This window comes from Paramisgurnus dabryanus, chromosome 10 (assembly GCF_030506205.2).
Source record: "Paramisgurnus dabryanus chromosome 10, PD_genome_1.1, whole genome shotgun sequence".
NCBI classification, from domain to species: domain Eukaryota; kingdom Metazoa; phylum Chordata; class Actinopteri; order Cypriniformes; family Cobitidae; genus Paramisgurnus; species Paramisgurnus dabryanus.
This window is the reverse complement of record NC_133346.1, coordinates 31,821,464-31,830,029: the sequence shown is the minus strand read 5'-3', so window position 1 is coordinate 31,830,029 and position 8,566 is coordinate 31,821,464.

Below are 8,566 nucleotides of genomic sequence, written 5' to 3'. Positions count from 1 at the left end.
GTTGCCCCGCATCATTGCCTTCGCGGTCTTCACGCTACATGGGAAGTCGTTGCCCTGTAACAGGCTTTGTCGAATACAGCATATCATTGCCCCGCATTTACCCTCCGCTGCATTTATCGCTATTTGGCATATCATTGCCCCGTATCTGTGCCTTCGAGGTCTTCACACTAAATTGCAAAACGTTGCCCTGTAAGTGTTCTCCACGGCCTTCTCGCCTATCGGGGCTATCGATCAACATGGCCTATCGTGGCTTTACACATCGCCTATCGGGGCTATCGATCGACGTGGCCTATCGTGGCTTTACACATCGCCTATCGGGGTTATCGATCGACGTGGCTTTACATATCGCCTATCGATCGACGTGGCCAATGGTGGCTTTACACATCGCCTATCGGGGCTATCGATCGACGTGGCCTATCGTGGCTTTACACATCGCCTATCGGGGCTATCGATCGACGTGGCCTATCGTGGCTTTACACATCGCCTATCGGGGGGCTATCGATCGACATGGCCTATCGTGGCTTTACACATCGCCTATCGGGGGGCTATCGATCGACGTGGCCTATCGTGGCTTTACACATCGCCTATTGGGGCTATCGATCGACGTGGCCTATCGTGGCTTTACACATCGCCTATCGGGGCTATCGATCGACGTGGCCTATCGTGGCTTTACACATCGCCTATCGGGGCTATCGATCGACGTGGCTTTACATATCGCCTATCGATCGACGTGGCCTATCGTGGCTTTACACATCGCCTATCGAGGCTATCGATCGACGTGGCCAATCGTGGCTTTACACATCGCCTATCGGGGCTATCGATTGACGTGGCCTATCGTGGCGTTACATATCCACTTATAGCCTACCGTGGCACTTTACGACGAAGCATTTTGTAATTCTTATCCTATTCCTTTTGTGTGAATCAGACATTAAAGTGAATGCCTATGCCTATCGTGGCTTTATTTTGGGGGGGGTTCCAATAAATAGCTTTTATAGCTTAAGAAGTCTGATTCCTTCTTAACATTTTCTCTTGTTTCAGGATTGACATCTCTTCGATTTCCTAGCAATCAAGCCAGTTGATCTATTTCACTGTTGGGGGTAGGCTCCACCCCTGCCTTCAACATCAGGCAGGATCTGCCGGACTACAGCTAGACCCGGACGAAAGGCGGGGCATACGCCAAAAGAATCTATACGAGACTCAAGCATCCATTTAATTGAGTCTGATTTGAATTTCTGTCTTAATTCAACATGGAATAAATGTCATTCAAACGTTCACTTGCCTTCTGAGTCTTTATGGTAGAAATGAAAGCGTCAGCGTAAGTTCTACCAGGAAGACTCTAATACCACGTCATTCATTCATAAAATCGGCTTACCAATCACAGCTCAATGCCGACTATTTAAACGCTGAACTAACACTCTCTCCTGCTGCCCGTAGGTGTCGTAGCTGAAGTTCGCCTCCATCCTCCCCACCACCACCAGGTTGTTCCCTGTTCTTTTGTCCGGGGGTAGGCTCCGCCCCTGCCTTCAACATCAGGCAGGATCTGCCGGACTACAGCTAGACCCGGACGAAAGGCGGGGCATACGCCAAAAGAATCTATACGAGACTCAAGCATCCATTTAATTTAGTCTGATTTGAATTTCTGTCTTAATTCAACATGGAATAAATGTCATTCAAACGTTCACTTGCCTTCTGAGTCTTTATGGTAGAAATGCTTTTATAGCTGAACCAAAACCTAATTTCGGCAAGTCTGGCCAGCTGGCAATCCGGCTTAAGCCCACCTACATCAAGAGGCTTAAGGCACAGCCAGTCACAAATAAAACTGTTAACACCTGGACTGACAGTGCACAGGCTAGCCTGCAGGGTTGTTTAGAGGCCACAGACTGGAACATTTTTAAGGAGGCTACAGATGACATCCATGAATACACAGAGGTTGTGAGTGACTACATCAGCTGGTGCACATCTACATGTGCACCTCCCAGAACTGTGCGTGTGTTTCCAAACCAGAAACCTTGGTTTAATGGAAATATAAAACAGAAGATCAGGAAAAGGAAGGAAGCTTTTAAGTCAGGAGACCAAAGGGAGTACAAGAAAGCCCGGTATGAGCTACAGAAGTCCATCAGAGCTGCAAAGAGGGGGTATTCTCAAAAACTTGAAAGATTTTACCTAAGTAACAACACGCGCAGTATGTGGAAGGGAATCCAAGCAGTCACAAACTACAAGGAAATAGTACCTGCCACAGATCCCCTGGATGTCACCCTCCCAGACAGCCTTAATACCTTCTACACCAGGTTTGACAGAATGAACACAGACACTCCTTTAAAAGCCACCTGCAACCCCACGGACACTGTCTTTCAGGTGACACCCACACAGGTCCTGAAAGCTCTGAGGCAGGTGAACCCGTATTTTTAGTCCCCCGTATTTTTAAATCCTCCACCATTGTACCAGTTCCAAAAAAGCTAAATACAGCCACCCTGAATGACTTCAGGCCAGTGGCACTCACACCAGTCACCATGAAGTGTTTGGAAAAACTGGTTCTCACACATATTAATCACATGGTCCCGGACACGATCGACCCCCTCCAGTTCGCCTACCGTCCCAACCATTCAGTGGACGACGCAGTGGCCTTTGCTTTACACCATATCCTGCAACACTTGGACAACAGAGGAACATATGTCAGAACGTTGTTCCTGGATTACAGTTCGGCTTTTAACACCATCCGCCCGGGCAGGCTGACTGAGAAGCTGACAGACCTCGGCGTCCCGACTCCCACCTGTAACTGGATCCTGGATTTCCTGACTGAAAGACCACAGGTGGTGAGGATGGGAAGGAGGGTGTCTGCAGAGCTCATCATCAGCACAGGATCACCACAAGGCTGCTGTCTCAGTCCTAAACTATTCACCCTGAATACACATGACTGTATCTCCACCCAGGACAATACCATCATCATTAAGTATGCGGATGATACCACCATTTTGGGCCTCATCGGGGGGGGGGCGAGTCGGGCTACAGGAGTTTGGTGAACGACATTCTCACATATGGTGAGGTGAACGATCTGTGCCTTAACACAGACAAGACAAGAGAAGTAATCATGGATTTCAGGAAAAACCCACCCCCCCGCAGCCCCTCATCATCAAGGGGACTGAGGTGACAGTTACAGATTCCTGGGACTGCAAGTAACATCAGATCTGAACTGGACTTTGAACACTGCTGCCATAGTGAAAAAAGCTCAGCAGAGACTGTATTTAATCAGGCTGCTTAGAAAAGCTGGTCTGCACTGTCATCCTCTCACCCAGGTCTACAAAGGACTGATAGAGAGCATCCTCACCACAGGCATCACTGAGAGGAAGGCTCTGCAAAGAGTAATAAAGACTGCAGAGAGGATCATCAGAACAGAACTCCCCTCCATGGACACAATTTACACACAGCGTTGTCAGAAAAGAGCAGAGAGAATTATCAGAGACACACTACATCCAGCTCACTCCCTGCTCATTCACAAAAACTGTACATACAATCTCAGGCACAGACGAGCGGACAGCATTATAACGAACAGATCACGTTTTTATAAGAGCTTTTTCCCAGCCACAGTGCGACTCTTGGCCAAAACAAAATGAACTACTGTCTATAGGGTCTGTGTAATATGCCTGTGTATTTGATTTATTTATTTATTTATAACATAACTTCTGCATTATAATATTATTGTTATCTTTGGGGGTCTGTGTAATATACCGGTGTATTTTATTTAGTTATTTATAACGTAACTTATTATTGTTATCTCTGGGGCCTGTGCAATAGGCAATATACTAGGGCAATTCAGAATGAAAATCTACATTTTTATGGGTTTTTTGCAATTTACAATGTATATGTGTTATAGATACTGTAGATTTATGTTTTCCTTGTGTGTCTTTTTAAACTTGACTTGACTCTCTGAGCAACAACCGCACAAGAGTTCCTATGTGTGCAAGCACAAATGGCAAATAAAGTTCTTGAATCTTGAGATGTAAACTGTTAATATACAGCCAGAACATTGTTGCATAGGTTATCATCTTTATTTTAATAACACGAATTTGCACAGATTTCTAATAAACTAAAACTGTTACATATTAGGGTTGTGACAATTAATCGGGCAAATGCGCGTTTTCCCAATGAATGAATTACGGTGAAATGCAGCCACATCCAAAAGCCAGGGGGCACTCTCGCTTAGAATCACAATTTGTGCCACAGAAGAAGTAGTATACCAAACACTATTCCAGGAAATGTCTAAAGGAATATTTATATCGCTGTTCTTCAGATTGTTTCAGGTATTTTCATGATAATAAAGAATATTTTGAATGATTGTGTTTGACGAGTGTTGCTTTTTTTAAATGCACGTTATAAACAAGTCAAACTTGTAGTGATTTTAGATTGATAAGGACTTCCTACTGATCACTGAGCCATGATACATGCACAAGCTGTGCATGAAACACTGAATCGGAGCCTTACGATTCAGAATCGATTTTAGACAGGTCTTTTTAATGGGAGCGCGATGCATCGATGCACATCCCTATTACATATGCATACAAAACATTTGTATTTCTTAAAAACAAAAATCAGAGCAGAAAGTGTATGGAACACAAACAGTTTTGAAATCAAGTTCTGCTGCCTGTTCACGTGTTCTAGAACAGTGGTTTTCAAACCCTGGGTCGCGACCCTCTGGTGGGTCGCGGAAATTAAAAACTGGGTCGCCAGAAAGATTTCAAAAAAATGTTACTAAAATAATTTATTCAATTTTATTATAAAAACTATAATAATTACAACACACTTGAATAAAAGCACAGTAAAAAATATCTTTTAAATACACAAAATAAAAAAATACTCCACCTCTGTGTCACATGACCCATGTGCTTGCGCAGCTTACTGTATTTAATTGTGCGCGGGGTCACAGCCATTTTTTTAATGATGCAAGGGGAAATAAAAACTCCTAAATAAAAATAAAAATGTGTTTGGTCTGATTTAAAAATATATATATTTTAAAGGTATTTGATTGGTTTGTCGATAGTGAGCGCGGAAATGTTTAGTTGTTTGCTAAGCGCCAACGTTAAGACACGGTTGAGTTTTGCAGTAAGACTGACACGTTATGGTTCTGCTGTTATCTTTGAACTATTTTCGCTGCTGAAACAACAAAAACAGTCAACATTGCGTCTAAAATGTAAGTGACTGAATATTAATTACTTGTTTAGTGAACTGTCTTAAGAAATCTGTAAATTTTCAACCGTGATGTGATGCTGCTTAACTGTATCATTTTATTAAAAACTCCACATTTTTACCGCAGTATGTTTAACCCACTTTGTTAACACACTGTTAGCTCACTTGTTTTTGCTGCGCTTATTTGTTTAACTTAGCGTTATTACATTATGCACTTTCGGTTGCCATTCAGACTAAAGGATGCAGAATCATGATCGTGTTTTGGTGATTGTTATTTGTGTTTTAATCTAACGTTACTTGTCCCTGATAAGCGGACAAGTGTTGATGTAGAGCCCTGCGAGGTGTTTTTAAACTGCTTCAGTATAGGCTAGGTCCAACCTTTTTGACTCCTCCGTTGTGTTGCGTATGTCAGTTCTTCCTCGTTTTTTGTCCATTATCATAATTAATGATATTATGAATTGCAGTGAGGTTGATCTCATTTGTGTCCCCTGAAAAAATTAAATGCCCGTCCGTGAATTTGTGTCTGGCGTCGGGTCTGCTCATTAGGTAAGTTATATGTACATACAGATGCGCGCGTGCACGTTTCACTTCACTCTGACGGCTTTCGGCCCCACCCTGCATCATGCTACTAAGAGGGGGGGGGTAGAGTGTGGGTCGCATAATTTTTTATTTTTTTAAATTAGGGTCGCTCCTAAAAAAGTTTGAAAACCACTGTTCTAGAATACCAAAATTGCACATGCTAATAAAAAAAAAATAAAAATAAATAACAAACAAACCAGTTGAATACCAGTTAGTGTGCGCCCTGGTCTTGTTTTCCTTTGCTGAGCTCTGTTATCTTGGGAGTATAGTGCATCACTTTAAGTTGCACGCATGCTTCGGAGTGATCAACGCTCAAGCGATTTCGAGAGGGGGAAAGGACACTGTTCATGTGGGAGAATATTTGCTCGCAGAGGTATGTCGACCCGAAAACCGTCAGCAAAGCCAAAGCAACCCTTTTGAGACAGCAGAATTTCTCTGGCAATGATGCCCAGCAAGTAAAAATGCAAGATCCTTGGTTATTCCCTGCCGTGGTTTCCAACTCTTTGCAAAGTTCTGCAAATTTTGTCATCCAGAGTGCTGAAGTCTTGAGCTCAATTAGCTGCATTTCCATGTCCTGTGTATTCATCCACCCGATTAGAGATTCGTCGAATTCGTGTCCATCGAAGCTCTCAGGATTAATCAAAAAAGGGAACATTGGTCCATATTTTCGAAAGTCCCCAAATCGTGTTTTGAATTCTGATTCGAGTACGGAAATGTATTTGGAAATCTCACCCGTATTAATGCTGCGCTGCGCGGACAGCTCCCGTACATGTTTGAAATATTGGAATTTTGAGGAAGAAATATCCCTTGAGAAAATTGTTAGCTTGTCAACAAAGGAAGCCCATGTTTCGAACTAGGGCTGGGCGGTATGACGGTATATACCGTTAACGCGGAATAAAATGTCAGACATGTCAGACGTAACAGATTTTTCTATTCCGTCTATTCCACGGAATGTAAATAAGTGGGCGTGGCTAACTCTGCATTCCAGCATGTTAGACTGAGTGTGACTATGATGACCTCTTATATAACAAAGTATCAAGTTAAGATTGAGTTTTTGATTCACCGCTCCTTTAAATTCACTTCATAAAAGTGAAACGTCACAGTCGTGTCATACATAATTCATTTCAGATATCTTAATTAGAGATATCTATTACTTCTGTGTATGTGTGACGCGTTCACTGACGATCTCTGTGACGTCATTAAAAATATCTTAAATTGAATTACCACTAGTCAAAAGATATTTACAGATATCTTTAAATACAGTTATTACTAGTCGAATTATAATTGAACATATCTTTAATTATAATTTTGGCTAGTCAAATTATGATTATGACTCGTCAAAGTGCAACTGGAGATATCAAAAAAAATAATTAAGGATAGTCAAATTAATGTTTTAAATGCAACTTTTGCTTGCCATACTGTCACTGCTTCTCCCTCTTCCTCTGTCTCCGCTTCTCCCTCTTCCTCTGTCTCCGCTTCTCCCTCTTCCTCTGTCTCCGCTTCTCCCTCTTCCTCTGTCTCCGCTTCTCCCTCTTCCTATGTCTTAACTGGAAGCAGTAGCTGATACTGATGCCTCAGAGGTTGATGTTTGGCATTGTTCAATAGGTTGCCAGTCCTCATCAAAAGAATCGTCTGAATGGCTATAGCAACAATAAATAAAATGTAAATATATTATAAATACATATACATGCGCACACACACACACACACACACACGCACACACACACACACACACACACACACACTCATGGGCGTCGGAAGCAAATGAAAAGTGGGTGGGTCCCCACATAACCCCCCCCCCCCCCCCGAAAAATACATTTACTGCAATAGATGACATTTTCATGTTTCCTTTTTATTAGCCTGAACATTTCCGTTTATTAAATTAAAGACAGTAGCCTATTACGATCGAAATTCTGGTAATAGCCCTTTAAATATTTTGCAAATAATGACAGATGTCATGTTTCATTTATCTTTCTCTGTGTCATTTTTTTCTCTACTCTGCTGACAGTAGGCTACAATGTTAATTTTTTATTTTGAGGAAATAAAAGGTAAGAAAAACGAATGAAGGTTAACTGATCCAACATTTGTATACCTTTTTTATTTGTTATACCCAATTTCTCTTTCCTCTTTCTTAGAGAAATATAAATGTGAGATTCTGGAAATTAGATCACTTTATTTTATGGTATCCGTCGGGAAACAATGCTGTCATAAGAGTTTGAGCATGTGTACTTCTAAAACACAATCGATTAAACAGAGGTATGACTTTATGAATTATCTGCAAATGTACCTCGCAAATAATAATAATACGTGAGGATGTTCATGTCGCAAATGAAAAGTAATTGCAGGCTTCTGTAAAAAAACTTGAAAATTATCCAGCGATCGTGGGACCATAATCAAAATAAACTATTTTACAGCAGTTATATTTTAACGATTAGCCTACACTTTTAACGTTTGAAAGGAACCCCATTTAGTGCTGTGTTAATTATCATTAAAAGCAAAACGGGAGTCTGTGCCTCCGCGACAGACGCAATTCTTCTGGCATCTCTCCTCATCATCTCCTCTTTTTTTCTTCTGTGTTTTGAACTTGGGGCTCGACTCCGACCTAAGGTTTGAGCTGCCTTTAAGAACACCAAGCTAAGTTCGTTTACCGTTAATTATTAAGACTAAATGGGCAGGCAAACTCGTGAAACAATGAAAGTAAAATAATCCGCTATAATATGGTTTTACACGTCTATAGAAAATATACTATAAATAAAGCAGTTATTAATTTTCCTAATGCATGGTTGTTTGACATTTACTTCTGTTT